We start from the raw sequence: 18,347 nt of genomic DNA, 5'->3' as shown, positions 1-18,347 counted from the left end.
TCAGTCAACACAGCCATTCTTTGGTAGCTCAATGCTGCTGTGTTGCGCTGCTGCATCAGCTTAACACAGCTGTTCGCCCGAGGCTGTGCCTGGCTCTTCGGAAGCCCACTCGTAAGACAGCAGCCACCCAGCAACCCCAAAACAAAGCCCCCCTGATAATAAGGCCCAGGCCATATTGGGGGGGGGGTGTCAAAAGAAAATAAGACCCTGTTTTATTTTGGGGGAAACATGGTATGTAACAATAAGAAAACTAGGCACATAAATCCTCATCAATTTTGCAATAAAACTAATCAGACCATCACATAAAAAACTGTCAATTCCAACTCCACATGCTCCAGTTAAACCACTAATCAGATAAGACACACATAAATCCTGTACAATATTCAGCTTCCTACTTTGTTAAGGTCACCAATTCTACCTGAAATCAACACTATGGATTCTTCTTCACCCTCCTTTCCTCATACTGGCCCATAAATATATTTGAGTGACATATTTGTATATAAAGAATTTTCAAGTAATACCGGTATAAAGTGTGAAAACAATAGCTTTTCATTCCACTCGTTTGAAAACCTATGTATAATATTATAAACATTTCTTTTATTTAAATATAATGAATTCAGATTTATATTTAGAGTATGTCCAATGACTTTCTGATAAATGTAATTAATTTATACGATATATGGTCTATGATCTAGATATATCTGAATCCAACTATTTATATTTAATTGCACTAATCAAACATCTAGGTATGATAATCCACATGATAGGAATGAAAAAACCGGGAATTTTTCAAATGGGAAGAATTGTCATAAAATGATTACTATTTCAAGAATTCTGTTTTATAATATATTTTAAAACAAGATGTTATATCACTGAGTTTTCCAGGAAAAGAAAAGGAAACAAAATATATGAAAAAGTTTTGTTGTGTTTGTCAGTTATTTACAAAAATAATTTTATATTATCTAGTATGGTTTGAAAACAAATTAGATAAAATATATTGATTTGTATTTGTGGTAATAATTCAGATTTGTGCTTATTTGCAATCACAGTCAAATTACAAGAGAACCCTGTCTTGCCTATATAACTAATTAAGCTCCATTCTAAATTCTGAAATACTTTGAATTCTAACTTCTTACAAGAAATTAATTTATGAATATAAAACATAAAAAAGCTTATCAGAAAAATTTAATTAAAGGCAAAAACAGTGATGTTTTCAAACTTGCAAAAAGAACATAATTAGCCATTTCATTTTATAACACAAATGGAATGCAAATATTATTGCCAGGTCCAGTGGGTTCAATCTGCAATGTGAAAACAACCACTAGCATAAAATATACATATATTACATCTACATCAACTATGTGACAATTGCAGTGATAGAAGCTGGGAATGTAAACAAGATAAAATTAATTTTATGCACAAATAGTAGAAATAACTGGGACCAGCTGTAGCGCTACATTAATAATTACATACCTTTTTATGATATGACAGTCTTACTTTAAAATGAAGATAAAGTGATTCAATACATAAATAATTGAGAAAATACCAGTTATTATCATTGGGGGGAAAAACTTAACTGAGTACACTTAACTCAGTCTTCAACCTAATATTTTCTGCCATTTAGTTAACTATTCCAGGGCCAGTTACTTGATAGAATACTTGCTTCTTGCTTTTCACACTGGATATGCTTAGAAGAATGCAGTTTTGATATATAAGTAGATGTATTTATAAAACAAAATTAAAATATATATTTAAAGCAATGTTATACATTAATGCTACAAAATACACCCAATTTTAATCTTTATACAATTACTAATTTAATGTAATACAACCAAAGACTTTTCTGAAGCTAGTATTTCAATAGCTGAAGTTAAGACATTTTGTTCCTCAGTAGAAATAATAGCATAAAGACCTACTCTTTCATGCTAACAGAGAGATACACAAACTCACTGCTTAAAGAGGACAAGAACTTTTCCCCCATTCAATTTACTCTTTTAAATGCATTACACTTGAAACATTTTTGGAAAAAACTTCATGAACCAAGTCCAGTTCTCAAGGTCTAACAATGACATCTAATTAGTGAGCTGCCACTTGAGCTGGCAACAAAAGGTTAGTGAAATACACAGTTCCACATTAATTCAATATCACACAGGCTATAACATAAGTAGCAAAAAGTCAATTCTTACATATGAAATAAAAACCCCCCAAAAAATACTGTTAATATAAAGAATGTTTTATAATTTTAAAATCTTAATTTGCTAACCTTACTCATTGAAGAAAATTCCCATACTTGCACCTTGGTTTTGCTACAATTTATTGCGCAAAAAGCTTTCACAAAGTTCAAAGCCAGCATAAGAAAATTACTAATTTTCATACTCCCCCTACTTCAAAAGTATTATGAATTGAAGAAAAATCCAAGTGCTCTCAAAATTCTTCCACAAAATTGACTGATACACTGGTTCAATATGGCAATGTATCTTTCACCATAGCTGAGCATCTATCCAAAATGATACATCAGAACATCAATGCTCATAATGATTATCTCACATTACATGTTATGCAGTTGAAGTAATACTGGAAGTAATTCACATGTCACTTTCAGCCACCATAAAGCCAGTCACAGTTGTACAATTCTATCCATTCCTTCTACTATAGTTTTAGCTTGTTGTAAAAGGATTACAACTACCAACAAAAAGTGAAAATCTGAAATACAAAATTGCCAAATATACAGGCAGCAAGTCTTAAGAAGACTCCATATTGTCTCTATTAATGTAAACCCTGTTTCATTAACCATTTAGAAATATGTTTAAAATAATGAACAAGGATGATTTGGAATGTTTTTGTAGTGTTTCAAGTTCTTCAGCAAAGATGGTTAATATAAAGTAAGGAATACATTTATAATATAGGCTGGTACTGATTGAAGAATTGATATAAATGAAAGGTTCTCCAAGAATATGTACTGAAGCCATGCTTTTTAATATGTTTCTAAGTGATCTAATCAGGGGTGAGAAATGAAGTGATTGCAGATTCAGACAGCATCATTAAAATAAATTAGAATAGGTCTAAAAGGAACTTTCAAAATGGAGGACTGGCTTCAAAAGCAACAAAAATTAAATATACACATATAATGCACAGTGGGTCAGCCCCCCCCCCCCCCCCAAAAACAAATAACACATATACAGGTAGTCCTTGGTTTATAACAGCTTTTGATTGTAAGTTATTGTGCCATAAGTTGAATCACCTATTGACTTGACACAATTTTTGGACCATTTTTATGGTGGTTGTTAAGCAAAGCAAATGGTTGTAAATCCAAATCATGTGATCATTAAGCAAATCGATTCAATAGGCATTTTGGGGAAGTTGCACTTTGTTGCTCTTTTCTTCTAAGGCTCCCTCCTGCTCCACTGTACCTTTCCTACCGTCCAGGCCATTCAAAGGCAGACATGCTGTTTCTCGGGGGTGGGGTTAGGGTTATGGTCTAATGTAGATTGGATATAAGCAATTTATTTTCAGTTATCCCAGTTACATTTTCAGAAAACTCCTTATATATAGTCAATAAACTGCTGTTGATGGGAAAGCCCCTTTTCACAGCTGGAAAGATCTAGATAGAAATTGATCTATGATGTTATAGTTAGACAAGCAAAGCTGCCACAAACTTGGAGACGAAAAATGGAAAAGATCATGTGGAAATAATTTTTCTCTGTCTCATGTTATTCAAAAGTGTATGGCATAGTACCACAACAAAGAAACACTATTAAATGTTTATCATTCACCCTACATCTATCAATAGATCAATCTTCCAGAAATAAAATACTCACTGTGTCAGATAAAACTTGTCATAGTTGAACTGATTTTTAACTTTGGTTCAGTACTGAGAAACCATGTTAGTTAAGTGCATCCAAGCAACATACATTAATTAGAAGTAACATAGGGAATTATAAGTTTCCAACAACTTTCATATTAATGGTAACTCTATACATAACAGCAACATATTATTCGCACATTCAATAGTACTTACTACTAATCGCATCAAAGCAAGTTAATGTAAGAATAAAAGTAGTGCAACAACAGATGTCACCATTGAATAACCTTCCCCAAACATTACAATATTACACTTACCTGAAGAACGAAAGTTAGATTCCCTCTGCCTCCATACAATATGATATCTAAGTAGACAAAATATGTAATGGAAGGATTAGCATAAACAAGCCCTGATTCAATAAAATCATGAAAACTTGAAAAATCTGAATAATTCTAACACTGACACTCAGTGAACCAATATATTGATTTCCCATCAGCTGAATAAGCTCAGTTCCTTTACAATATTAATAATTCTATAAAGATGAAAATTCAAGGTTAAAGATATTAGAAAGTTAATTAGTTCATTAATCACAGTTCCTGACAATCCAAAAATGATTACTTTCTTTGCCATTAGATTATTTCAAAATGCATTTTTATTGGCCATGTGAGTTTTATAAAGCTGCTTTATAAAGAGATCTATGTTGCTACTGTATACCAGCCAAATACAGTTCATTCTATTTGGTAATAATTCTCTAAGTTTCAAACATAAGATATTCCTCATGTTTGATTGAAAATGCCAAAAACAGAACCTAGGACCTAAAAAATATGCATGTGCTACTACTGAATTATAGTAATCTTACAATCATTTCAACTAAGTGCATTGTACCCATCAGGACCAGAAAGTACTAAGAATATAACAGTTTGGTGTACATCCTCTTAGAATTTAGCAATTTTCATATTAGGCAAACACTGTAGGTGTCAAAGAAGTTATTTTATCTAGGGTATACGGTGTTTGAAATAGCTCTGACCCAGATAAAAATTGCTACTTTATTAAACTTATATATGGACTGAAAGGGGAAGGGGAATCACCACTCTCAAGTTGAGAATCGCAATAGCACTTAGACTTTATATACCGCTTCAGTGCTTTATAGCCCTCTCTAAGTTTAAGAGGATCAGCATATTGCTCCCAACAATCTGGGTCCTCATAATAGTAAGGATAAAGTTTTAAGAGTCAAGTGAATGTTACTGAGGGTAAAAATCCTCACTTCCGTTAATAATAGAGGTATTACTGACTATAGCAAATCAAGACAAACTGTGCCCACGTTAAGCCTATTCTACAGCTCAAAATGTACCCGACAAGATTTTTTGACAAGATTCCTAAACAAGTGTTTCTTTGTATACACCTGTAATTCACCTGTTAGTTGCCCTCCACAGTCCGCAACTCACCCCATACTATCCAACTTACTACGAGCCGTTCTTCCTAAAAATCCGTACCCAGCTTCTCCCGCATAAGAAAACCTTAAGATTCCTGGAAGGGAACAAAAACCTATTATCCGATCCAGCATCCTGTTTCCCTTCGAGGGCTGAGTTACACGCTTAGGGGGGGAAGTCGCCCAAACAGGAAACGAGCTTCTTACGAGACGGCACCGGACCCCAACCCCGCGTATCATTATTATTTCTTTAAAGAAAAGCTTAAGCCCACAAGCACATCGTATTTATTTACCAAGAACGCCAAGCCCCGTCTCCGAATCGGGCAGAATTGCCATGCTTAGATTTTTCAGAACCCAGCCAGACAATGGGGCGATAATGTCTGCGATCCCCGTAAAAGTGGGAGGATCTGAAAAGGCGCAACGCCCCTTAAAAGGCAGGATCGCTTTGGTTGGCAAGTCCATACTTCAAGACTGCCAGAGCCAAGGCTAAGAGACGACAAAAAGGAGGGGGGAAAAAAAAGGAAAGGAAGGCAGTCGTGTTCTTCGCAGCCTCCGTGACCGGGGAGAAGGCACATGTCCGCCCAGAGACGGAGGCCGCCGACGGCACACACTCACCTGCCCACCTCGTCGCACTCCACACCCAACGGCGCCGCAGCCTCCGCAGCTCCCCGAACTCTGCCACCGCCTCCGTCGCGGCCGGTGATCGGGGGACTCGGCCCCACCAAGGAACCAGAAGATGACCGCCCACACATCCGGGGCGCCGGGCAGGCCCTACGGGACACTGCTTACAAGCGGCGGGGGCAGCGGGCAGAAGGGGCAATAGTATCCCTTGTCCCGCCACCTTGACCCCGCATTTCCGAAGAGCACAGTGAGCGAGAAATCCTCCCCGCTCGGCACGATTCTTGCTCCAATCGCTATCAGACTTTCGCCGGCCTTTTTTGCCTTCCCCGGAGTCCTACCTGCGGCCGTCACCGCCCCTTTTCTTCCCCCACTGCAATTCCCTCAGCAGCTCTCCGCCGCCATCTTGCTTAGGGAGCCTACTTCGGACGCATGCGCGATACTTTGAAATCCCAGCTCCGAAAAGGCTTTGGCTTGCTTCTGGGTAGGGTTAACCGGAATGAGCAAGAGCGAGCCTAGTGCGCCTGCGCTGACTCACACCTGCCGTGTGACAGAAAAGAGACCCGCGGCTAGTAAGGGGGGGGGGGGCGGAACTACGGTTTATTCGTGGCTTGTCTTGAAGCTGCAGAAAAGGTGTGGAGCGGTGTTTGAGGACAGCACGCCGGCTGTCCTTTTAGGTTTACGAGATTGAAAGTTTGAGAAAGTATATGAGAAGAACAGGGTTGAAATGAGTTTAGGTTCTTACAAAGATAAAGCAGTTGGTCTGTGATGCAAATAACTAATTCTACTGAATGTCCCAAAGGTGCTTTTCAAGAGGCAACTGGACTTTGTTTTTTTCTCTGAAGACGTTTCGCTTCTCATCTAAGAAGCTTCTTCAATTCTTTCCACAAAAAAGAACCGAAGGGTCAGTGAACATCTGGAACATTCCAGATATGTTGGGTTCTAATTCCCATTATTCAAATAAAGAATCTAAACTTCCTATTATTTTATTGTTTTGCCTTTATTTAAAAACGTATGTGTTGTTTTCTTACAGGTATGACATGGTAAATAAATTTAAAAATAGAAAGATGTGCATATATCATGATCTGATTCATATATTGTACTGAGTTACGGTTTGCTGAATAAGTCAGAATAACTGGATTGTGGTTTGTACAGAATCATAAATCAAATTACAATGCTAGGCTTATATTTTCAAGGCAAAAATGAACAAATTACATTAGGGTGTAATACAGTACAATATACAAACCTGGCTGTTGGATATATTCTAAGAGTCTGAGCAAAAAAAAAACACTTGATGGCACATAATCATTATTCTGTTCAGGAAGAAAACCTATTTTTGTGTGAAATATCTAGAAATTTGGACAGTAAAATGTGTTGAAAATTAAGTAATTATGAAAGACAACATTGAAGCAATTTTGAAGTTGCTAAAAGTCATTGCATAGTTAAAACAGACAACTTGTAATTTAATTGTATGTCTTCAATATATATATGAATATGAACCCCAGCTCCATGAACGGAAAAAACATCAACTAAACATCATGTGATGGCAAAATGATGTCGTGAGTTTGACACCCGTGATGTATGTCCTCGTCACATAAGCTATGTTGTAATGGGGTTGATGGGTAAGTGAAGGTTGTAGATGGCTGCAGACAGACCAACGTGCACATCTCTCAAATCCCAACCCAAATCCAACTATGTGTTGTAAGGAGATGCACATCTTGCATTCTGATTGGCTGATCTGACTTCCTGTTCTGTGCTTTGCTATTTGAGTGCCTTTTAGCCAAAATATTACATTTGCAGAAACGTAAATTGAACAGCTACGCAACCATCCCCGAATGATAAATACATTTGTTCTCTGATGTGCACTAGCAGAGAACTCTGTTCAACCCTTAAAGAGTTTGAATAGAATTCTTGCAGGATATATTGTACAGATATAACAAAATAACAGTTGGAAGGATCCTTGGAGGTCTTCTAATGCAACCCTCTGTTCAGGCAAAAAACCCTATACTATTTTAGACAAATTGTTGTCCAATCCTTTTTCAAATGTCCACTGTTGGAGCATTCACAACTTCTAGAGGCAATTGTTCTACTGATTAATTGTTGTAAGGAAATGTCTCTTAGTCCTAGGTTGCTTCTCTCCTAGAATATATATATTCTGGTTCTTTTGCCCTTCATTAAAGCTGCAATCCCCTTTAAATTAACTTGGCAATATAGTATTTTATGCTTTACCTAAATGTATGCCTAAATGAACATGTATAGAATTGTTTGTAAATATTGTATCTTCTAACAGCATGTCATTGTCCGTAATCAAAAAATGACACCCTGATCACTTTCACAATATAAAATTACTCATACTTTTTATGTTGATTGCTCAACACCATCAATAATTTTTAACTGAGTCACAGACATTTGTGTTTTAATAATAACTGGCAGTCTGATTGCCCTGCCTAATTTTTATGAGTGTGCTTTCTTTGTAATGCCACTAGAAACTGGCATTATAACAAAGACTTCCTTTTAAAGTTTCCAAATATAGATTAAGTCCTCCCCCAACCTTAGTTAGATTTGTCTCATTTGGTGTAATAAAGAAGTTACTGTTCTTGGTTCATAGCTAAGATTCTTTTCACTGAGTAATAGTATAAAAAGTATTGCCTCTATCAAAATAAGAGTGCATTCAAAATCTAATCTATATTTGAACATTTGCCAATGGAAAAGCAAGCCAGAAGTGAAATATTCAGTTTATCCCTAAATTCTCCTGTTTTGGGAGTTTGCTTTTCTTTTAAATACAAGTTCACATTCAATGGATGTTACATGCAGTTTAACTTGTAAAATAAAGTCATCACATACCGTATATACCATTCTTGTGCTTCCAACTATCATGCATCATTATGTGACCAAATTTCTATGACTTCTAGTTCTCTGTATCTATTTAGTATTTGGAATTTTATTTTTGCCATGTGGAGTAAATAGCTTTCAATATTAGCACATAAAAATATGCTTTTCTCCAAAGATGTTATATATAGTGGTACCTTGATACTCAACATTAATTGGTTTGGGAAAGCCCATAAGGAATAATATAATGAATCACAAGGAATCCGACACCAAAAAGTTCTAGTTGTGCATTGAGTACCAAACAATGAGTACCGTAACAAAATTTTTGCATCAAAATGGATTGAGTACCAAATTCGATGAGTTTCAAAGCAGTTGAGTATCAAGATACCACTGTAATACTACTGTTTGATTATTTTAAAAGATTATCATATAAGATTGGACATTCTTTTTAAACTCCGCTGTACTCCATGCCTGCCAAAATTTTAGAAACTATCACAATATAAACAGAATAAGATTTCAGTGACATTTTCTGATAATATCAATAGATACAATTTAGAAATGCATGGTATTGCTGGCTATGCCACATTAAAAAAAAAGACATTACATTATTGGACAAGAAAGTGTTAATTGTTTACTCAATACTTATTCTTTTTTAAAAAAACAAAAGCTCCCATGTGCCAATATGCTTTTAAAATATCTCCACTGAAAAACAATGGGCTTTGGAAGAGAGAGCAAAGCTTTCCTAATATCATTAGAGGCTGCATTGGGTAAATCCACTGATCCAAACCAATGGCCCATGATATTTCCACAGATCCAATCCAATGATTGGATGAGATTTCATATCAAGAGCAGCAAGATTCTTGCTTCTGCAGGAGCATTCAGTATTCCAGAACTTATATATTATATAAACTTACAGATATAACATGGATATTTAAATTGCTTTATTGCAGATAAAATAAAGCCATATGCGGTATATTCAGGAAATTTCTCTTCAGGCCTATATTTGTGTCTGCTCTAGGGTTTAAATTCTCTTGAATGGAAATTTGGCTGTTTTCTTCCAGCCTTTGGAAAAGGAGATATCTACTTCCCATCTCTTGAATTAAATAGTCTAATCTGCCTTTCTTGTACCAACTAAATGCCATCTTAAATTATTCATCTGCCAAAATGGGGGGGAATGGGTTTATAGATAGACCTCTGCTTATTTCACATTTGTTTAACGATTGTTCAAAGTTATAATGACCCTGGAAAGGGTGTTTTACATCTTGTAAAGCAGGTGCAGCCATTCAAAATATTGTGCTTCATCTCCCCCACATAAGTGGTTACATGATTACATTTTTGGTGCTTGGCAGCTGGCTCACATTTATGATTAGTTGCAGCACCCTGAAGTCATGTGACCATAACTTGTGATTTTATTTATTTGCTGGTTGCTGACAAAAATGCCCATTTGTGAGAATGGATTTGCTTAATGACCACAAGATTCACTTAACAAGTGCTGTAAGAAAGGTTGAAAAATCAGATCCAGTCACAACTTAGGACCAAACCCAACTGAGTCGAAAGTCAAGGACTACTTGTGGAGTAGAATAACACCAGTTGGAATAGGGGCATTCCAGGAATGGTGGAAAACCAGATGTATTTTAATTGTGATTGGCTGATGAAAGACCAATGACTGATCTATGCAGTTTATAGTGTGGGGCATGGAGGGTCCTAGGGCCCTGTCTGTCTGCTGGTCTTGTGGCAGCCATCTCTCCTGCCCCATTTTGTCGCAGAATGGCAAAAGTCCCTCAACTGCGTGCGCGCGCACACACACATTTCCAGAATTCCAATCTTCATATTTTTTCATATAATTGCATGAATTTGCCTGGAAGTAATTACAATCTGAAAAGTTGTTCTGAGAGAAAGCCATGTAAATTAAACTGCTGAAATCTATACAGATTTGATCAATAGATAAAATTCATTGCTGCCATTCTTCTGTTGTACTTAAAAGCCACTCTGGGTGGTGAAGAAGAAGTGACACCATATTGGCATCTATAGTAACCAAGCACTTTTGCTAAAATCTGAGATTATGATTGTATGCATTCTGAGCCACACATAGAAAAGGCAAGCTTCAGAACAAAGATGCTCAGTCACTCTGGGGTGGTAATGGCAGGAAAGAGTTCCTGTCAATCAGGAAACATTGTACCTACAGCTGCAGAACCTCAGCTATTCCATGAAAAATTCCCCTTTTGCTGTGGTTTCCAATAAATCAGGGCAGAATAAATTAAATCCTGAAAAGAGCTTGCAGGGCAGGAATGAACTAGTTGGGAAAGCAGATGAAACAGCCGTCTTAAATTCTCCTATGTGCTATTTCTTGCCCTATATTCTCCTCTTTGCACTATTCCTTGTCCTATATTGCCCATTTGGCCCAGGAGGAATAAACCTGGTCATAAAGGATTCCAAAAGAGTTGAAGAATGGAACAAAAGGAGGAAGGACACAAGGAGCCACAGCTGCTACTCTGTCTTCTCCTTCAATGTTGATGCTGAGTCAGCCAGCCATTGACTCAACAGCAGCAATGTGTCAACAGCTGCTTCGGACTCTTATCAGTCACGGAATGAATTCTCTGCAATGACTAAGAAGATAAAGGGAGATCACTTGACAGGGCTTAGAGCATTAATTGGGATGGTGGCAGAGAAGTAGCAACCGTGGGATGGTTCTTCTCTCTTTTGCCCACCTCATTTTCTGCAGAATTAGACTAAATTTGGTTTTGGTTCCCTCTGCCTTGGTGCGTCCATACTTGGGATCAAAGACTACATAGGGAGTAAGATACTGATTGGATGTTGTTTTGGTGCTGCTCTTCTATTGGTTAAATCAGGGGTGTCAAACATGTAGCTCCATGGCATCGTTATGTAACGTGTGGTGACTTTTCCCCTTCGCTAAACCAGGCGTGGACATGACCAGCATGTGACGCATCTGGCCCACGAGTTTGACAACTCTGGGTTAGATGAAGGTTAAGCACTGATTGGTTCTCTGCATTTTTAAGGTCAATAGACATGAAGACAACTGCAAGTCAAATTCAAAGTGCTTTGTAAGGGATGGGAGTGGAATTATTGGTAATGTGGAAATACTCTGTGAGGCAATCCTTTTTCAAAAATTACTCTACAAAGAGCTATACAGCCAGAATAATTTAAAGTCACTAAATTGTAGAAAGATGCCTTAGGGTCCACCTGCATCAGCCATACATTAAGTGCAGCATTAGGAAATATAAACATTTTTGTGCAGCTTTCTTAAATTTCAGTATGGCTTGGGGAAAAAATTTACAAACTGAAAACTTGGTACCGTGACTAATATGCTTCCTTCATAATCACAGAATCTGTCTTAGTAGTTGTGACAATTATTCGTGCTGATAATACAAACATTTATTGGAAGCTCTTTTAGAAGGAATCATGTCAATGCAATCACTTCCCTTCCAAAAAGTCTTGTACACTATTAGGCTGGAGACAAAAATATAAATGTTTCTCACACACACACACACACACACACACACACACACACACACACACACACACACATATATATATAAAGCCCTATGATGCCAATGTATATATGATTTCACATTTGCATTATAACAAACTTTTGTAGTACAATGTTTAAAAATAAAAAATTGCAAAGCCTGTATCCATAAAAAAGAATTCATATTTATTGTATCACTATTATTTTGCTTTTGATATTTATGTAAGGAAGTGTCTCTTGCCAGTCACATTCACCCAACACACTAGAGCAGGGACGCAAGGAATGTTGCTAGTCCTATCCCCTAAAGAGTTATATCTGGCAGGACCCTTCTCCATGGTGGCTGTCTCACTTTGGAATATCATCCCTTCAGAAATTAGATTGGCCCCTACTATGACACTCTGTTGTAAGGCTCTGAAGGTTTGGTTTTGCTAGGAGGCCTAGGGAATCCAGAATGTGATGGATTCAAATGGCTTTATTTGACTGTGTGTTGACCCTGGGGGATGGATCGGTGGAGGGTTAAGTTATTTTTTTCTATCCTGTGTTTTTATTGTTTGTAAGCCACCTAGAGTTGCTGTGTGTAGGTGGAGGACAAGGCCACAATATTCTGCTAAATGACTGTTGAACCTCTGGCTAATGGTAGAGGCCAGATTTAACTGGAAACTGCTTTCCTAAAGATCATTCCGTATTTACACACTCGGAATGCCTTTAATTGTGGCACCTTTTATCCAAACCATAGATAAACCAAAATCAAATTTATTTCTTTGCCCTTGCAAATATAATTTACATCTTCAAATTGCTCTACTTAGTAATATGAACAGTATTCCCTGTCCCCATTCTATAGGTAACATTTGAAAAGAATGTGTGAGCATTTTCTCTCTAACCTTTTACTTTCAGCTTTAGTCAATTTCCAGGATTTTCTCTGTATATGAATTTGTGTGTATGTATGTATATGTCTGTGTGTGTGTGTTTCTGTAAAAAAATAAATGTACTTTATTCTAATTCTATCCCTACCTGCTCTTCCTAGTTTTGCCGTAAGGAACAGGTTACATATATTAGAGGCTAAGTTCCTTCTCTGGTTCAGAGAGACAAACTGACAACTGTTCTTGCTTTACTTGATGATCATTTAACGAGCAAAACTTTGATTATTATTATTTTTATAACATCTTCAAACTCCTACCAAGAATTGTCTGCAATGCACCTTTCCTTCTGACACACTTTGTAGTCTTTGGACCATTCACAAGCCAATGAGCCTTCAGCAATACAAACACTGCCTAATCTCTTTTAGGATCATTAGTCACCCTTTCCCTGGACTTAAACTGATAGTCCATCCTAAGAGTCATTATGGCTGTCTAAGCCCATACTAGTCATTTTAACTGCCAACAATCTCCTTTATTCCGAAGTTTTCCCTTCCTCCTATAGCCTCCTGGATGTTTCTTTCCCATTCTTCCTTCTCTTATAAGAACTGTTTTCTATTAGATTTTGTTCTAAATTCCACTCTCAGCTCCTTATCAGCAAAGTTAGACAAATTCATTTATTTAAATATCTGTATGGAGAACTGACAAGAAGACATGTCTTGGTTCACCACATAGAAAGTCCTGCCCAAATTTCCCAGATGAGAGATAACCCAGGTTCTGCATAGAATCTGCACACTGGGTCACCATCTGCTATCACATGCTTAAAGAAAAGCAGTATTTTTTATTGTTCTTCATATGTTGTCTCGATTTCTCTTTTGGTTTCTGCCCAGAGATGATGTAAGAACTTTGAACAATCAATGCAGCATCAAATTTGAAAGCCTATAACTACATAACAGTTCTAGATTAATATCACAAGTGGATCCCTGCAACTTGCAGTGTTATATTTAGATATTCTAACTGGAGCCAGAACTAAAAAAATAAAAAAGACAAAATCTTAATACCACTTGCAGCTTTAAAACTTAAAAATCGTTTTCTATAGAGAAAGACATTACTCTTGGCAGAATGAAATTGCTTTTATTTCTGAACTGCTCTTTTCCTTGCTTTTTGTCTCACAAATATTGCTATACATTTATCCATCATCAGAGTGACGGAGTTCACAAAGTGAACAGTACCGTTTTCAGCTGAAATTCTTACCAGAACAATCAATAATTATTGACCCATTGCAGATCTCAAAAGCCATTTCTTATTTTCAGTCTTGGAAATATTTGAGTACATATTGCTACAAAGCTCCTGTAATATTTGCCTCCATTTCAGTTCCAAAGAAAACAGGAACAAAATAGTCCATGACAGGCCTCCTATTTCTAGATTATCTTAGTGTCTATTTAGAACAATTAATTTTCTCAAGGGACCACATGAGAAATTGGGACTGTTGTGGAGGGCTGACACCACACTATTCCTAACACTACCATTGCCCTGCCTCCAATGCAAATGCTGCCCCACTGTCCTACCCCTTCTGCTGATACCCCACTCTTAGCTAATACCACCTCACACCTGCCACCAGTGCTGTACCACCAAAGCCCTATTGCCAATGCCATGGGCCAGATTGGGGACCACCAACAGACTGGATATGGCCAACAGGTCACAAAATGTCCACATCTGATTTAGAACCCCTATCAGAAAAATACCAACAAGTACCATTCTTGTGAGCATGGAAACAGACATCTTTAGTGTCTTGAATGGAACTGCTGGGTTAGTGAATGAATATAAGGTGTTCTCATGTGAGCAGAGTGATAGAAACACACAACTAATATTTTCACCTTCACCCCCTTTAAATTGCTCAAAGCCCAACTCAACCTGCTGCTCTGTTTAAAGAGCCCCAATCTTTTTGACAGTATATGATTGCATATACTGTCAAATTTGCATATACTGCCTGATTTTCGCTTACTCAACAAAATGCAATTTTTTCTTCTGACTTTTGGCTATAAATTCAATCCTGTAAGTAATAAAACATGCATTTTGGGTAAATTTGAGAAATTATATGGAATTAGAATATAACTGCATCAATCTACATAGTCCATGTTTCTCTATATGTCTTTAAAATATTATATCCTTTCTATTCAGCTATAAATCATTTAGAGCTACGCACCACAGCTGAAGGCAGCTTTCCACTGCAGGGTATACTTAAATGTGGTCAGTAGCTTAACAAAATGGGTAGAAATCATTTTGTTCAATAACCTCATTTGGGTTTTTACTTGCTTTGGCTGTAATTATGCAAGAGTTTGACCATTCTCCCTATTAAATGTAATTTTGTAGTTATATTTAATTCTGTAGTTGACTTCTGGAAATTATTACTTTTAATAGCAGCCCGATCCCACCAAAATTAAGCAATTTTACCTTGTAGATTGTAATAACAGATTGTTTAAAAAAAACATTTTACAAGTCCACCTAGAAAATGTACAAGTACATCAGGTAAAGGAGAGGAGAACATAGAATAATAACATACATACTTTGTTAGTTACACAAGATGCATCTTGTATCCACATTAACTTAATAGTGCCAGCATAAAAAGATTTCCTTTGTAAATTAGTTTTAAAGACATGACAGGAAGAAGAAACAATTCATCAAGAAGTTAAATCTACAATTAAGCTATAGAATGTCCTTGTAAACAGACTACAAATTTTTGGTCCTAGGCTACCGCAGAAGTGAGGCTATTTCTAGCATGTAATGATACCACAGAGCCTGCTGTGTTAAAACTGTTAAATTTATAGGGAAAAGGTCCCTTTGAGAGTGTACCAGATTCAATTGCACGCCCATTTCATTCTATTACTGTCTCCTTTCTAGAAAACAATGATATAGAAAAACCAATGCACAAAGCCTATCAGCTGTGCTGCTAGGGACAACTGTCAGGACTAATCTATCACACCTTAGTTATTCTTCAAGACAATGGCTGAAACAGCAAGAAAGAATCTCAGCCAGGAAGGGGGGGGGGGAGAAAATGGCTAGCACCAAGGACAAGGTCAGCTGCTGATAAAAATATAATAAGTCCAGACAGTGCCTTCAAATTGGAATATAATCTTAACCATGGATGCATCTCTTTCTTGGTTCATTAATCACAGCTGCATAGTTTCTGTAAGCTGCAGTAAAGAAATGATCGTATTTAAAAGTACTGATGGTGTTATGGCAAGTAACCTTTGACTAAATGCTTGATTTTATGTTTTGAAATGGAATCACAGTCAGGTCAAGGTTCTGTGGTGGAATTTGCAAGAGTTCTTCATACCATAGAGGATCCCCCCCCCTTCCTTTAAAAAAAAATCTCATCAAATCCATATTAGACTGTCTTGGAGCAGGCCTTGTGCTGGTTTCACCTTTAAGTACATTGTGCAGAGGAATATCTGTGAAGTGAAAGATTGTAAGATATAAAAGGTGAAATTAGAGCAAGTAAACTAATTTTGCATCTCTGTAGAATGTTCACTAAAGGCAGGAAAATGGAGATATACGTGTAATGCTGGAAGTGCATAGTATATGGCCTAGTGCAGGGGTGGCGAACAAGTTCGACAAAAAGAGCCAAAATTTTAAACTGTGAGAGTCAGAGAGCCACACCACGCAGTGACCTGCCAAAACAGACAAACACTCACACAAAAGCATATAATTTTAACAATAATATATTAAACACATAATATAACATGCTCAGTCAGGTGTTTTTTGTTATAAATTTTTATAAACCCATTAGAGCTGCAACGGAAGGCAACGGAAATATTTTTTAGACCCAAAGCTTTTGACAAGTTAAAATTCACAGTAAATGGAATAATCTCTACAATCTTTTAATATGGAAAGTCAAAGGCAAGGATGGGCATTTTCTCTTTTATTATTTATAATTGGTTAGGACAGGGGTGTCCAAACTTGGCTGGGGAATTCTGGGAGTTGAAGTCCACAAGTCTTAAAGTTCCCAAGTTTGGACACCCCTGGGTTAGGAGGTCCTGGCGGGCCAGAACTGAAAAGCTAAACAAATATTTCAGCTAAAGATTCAGGTAGAAAGAGATACAAGATGAAATGCTATGCAAATGATATAGTAGTAACGATTATGCAAACACAAGGCTCCATAAGATACTAATGGCAGAATCCAAAGATTTTTGGCTACCTTTTAGAGATAAAAAATTAAATGAAAAGTAAGATAATAAGGCATTCAATTTCCAATGAAAAAAACATGAAAAGGGGGATTGGGATATGAGAAAAATATAGTGAAATATCTAGAACTCTTATTTAATAGGATATAATAATAATACATTTGAAAACAATTATAACAAATTATTGAATGAAATGAACAATTCCTTGAAACTTAGATATTATCTAAGATAAATGTTTTATTCCAAATGGCACCAACTGGAAGCTGGGTGGTGGGGTGGGGGAGCAAGATTCAAAATCATACAAGACTCAAAAGAAAGATATAGAGGAGCAGCATTTCTTAATCTTAGACTGGATTACAAAGCAAATTGTCTTAATCTTATTTAAAGATAAAATTGAACAATCACCTCTGTGGTCCCTTCCAACCCTGTGATTCTATGGGTTTGGTATATCTACAAATGATTGGCAGATCACCAATCTTTTCCAACTTCCAGTATTTTAAGTTAAATGAAATGTTAAAAATTTAGAAAGATCTCTAAACCATTCTGATAATTGCTTGTCTTTTAACTTCAGTATAATGATTAATTCATTGCATTTGAATTAATCTATTTCCTTGGACACTTTGATCTCTAGTAACTAAGATATAAGTTTGTATTTTTTAAAATATAGAATACTTGATTCATGATGAGGTGCAATAGGTGACTGACAGTACTGCTACAACCTTCCTCTGACTACTTAGCATTTTATTCTGATTAGCAAAGTTCAAGTTCTAAGGGCTGGTTTTTTTGTATTTTTTTTAAAAAGTGGACTCCACAACCCAAAGTCTCCATTCCCCTAATTATTACCCATCTTCCACTTCATCTTAACTTAAGACTTCATCTTAACTTAACACGCGGCTCGCGGCCAAAATGAATGAGGCTTTTTGCCTCTTACCATTATTTAGTATACTGTGGCTCAGATCGCGTGCTAAACCCGGAAGTACGGTCGACGCGACGACGCTTGCCTGCGCTCCACCAGCTCGGCTGGGAAGCCGAGCTGGTGGAGCGCAGGCAAGCGTCGTCGCGTCAACCGTACTTCCGGGTTTAGCGCGCGATCCGAGCCACAGTATACTAAATAATGGTAAGAGGCAAAGAGCCTCATTTATTT

The 18,347-nt window shown here is 36.9% G+C and overlaps 1 protein-coding gene across 9 annotated transcripts in view; it reads right to left on the bottom strand.

The window, feature by feature from the left end:
• APC (APC regulator of WNT signaling pathway) overlaps positions 1-18,347 on the bottom strand; it is a 137,369-nt gene that overhangs the window by 81,495 nt on the left and 37,527 nt on the right. For 3 of the 9 annotated variants that reach the window (XM_081943419.1, XM_081943428.1, XM_081943427.1), the window contains exons 1-2: positions 5,847-6,801; positions 4,120-4,166 (exon numbers count right to left, since the gene is read on the bottom strand). The exons of 2 other annotated variants lie outside the window; for them this stretch is intronic. The gene's annotated coding sequence lies outside the window, so the exon portion shown is untranslated. Of the gene's footprint in view, positions 1-4,119; positions 4,167-5,247; positions 5,267-5,524; positions 5,612-5,846; positions 6,802-18,347 lie in introns of those variants that run through there. 4 more of the 9 variants (XM_081943421.1, XM_081943422.1, XM_081943423.1 and 1 more) reach the window with 4 other exon arrangements.

This window comes from Natrix helvetica (genome assembly GCF_964273705.1).
Source record: "Natrix helvetica genome assembly, chromosome: 2".
Lineage (NCBI taxonomy): Eukaryota > Metazoa > Chordata > Lepidosauria > Squamata > Natricidae > Natrix > Natrix helvetica.
This window is presented reverse-complemented; position numbering and strand designations above follow the sequence as displayed.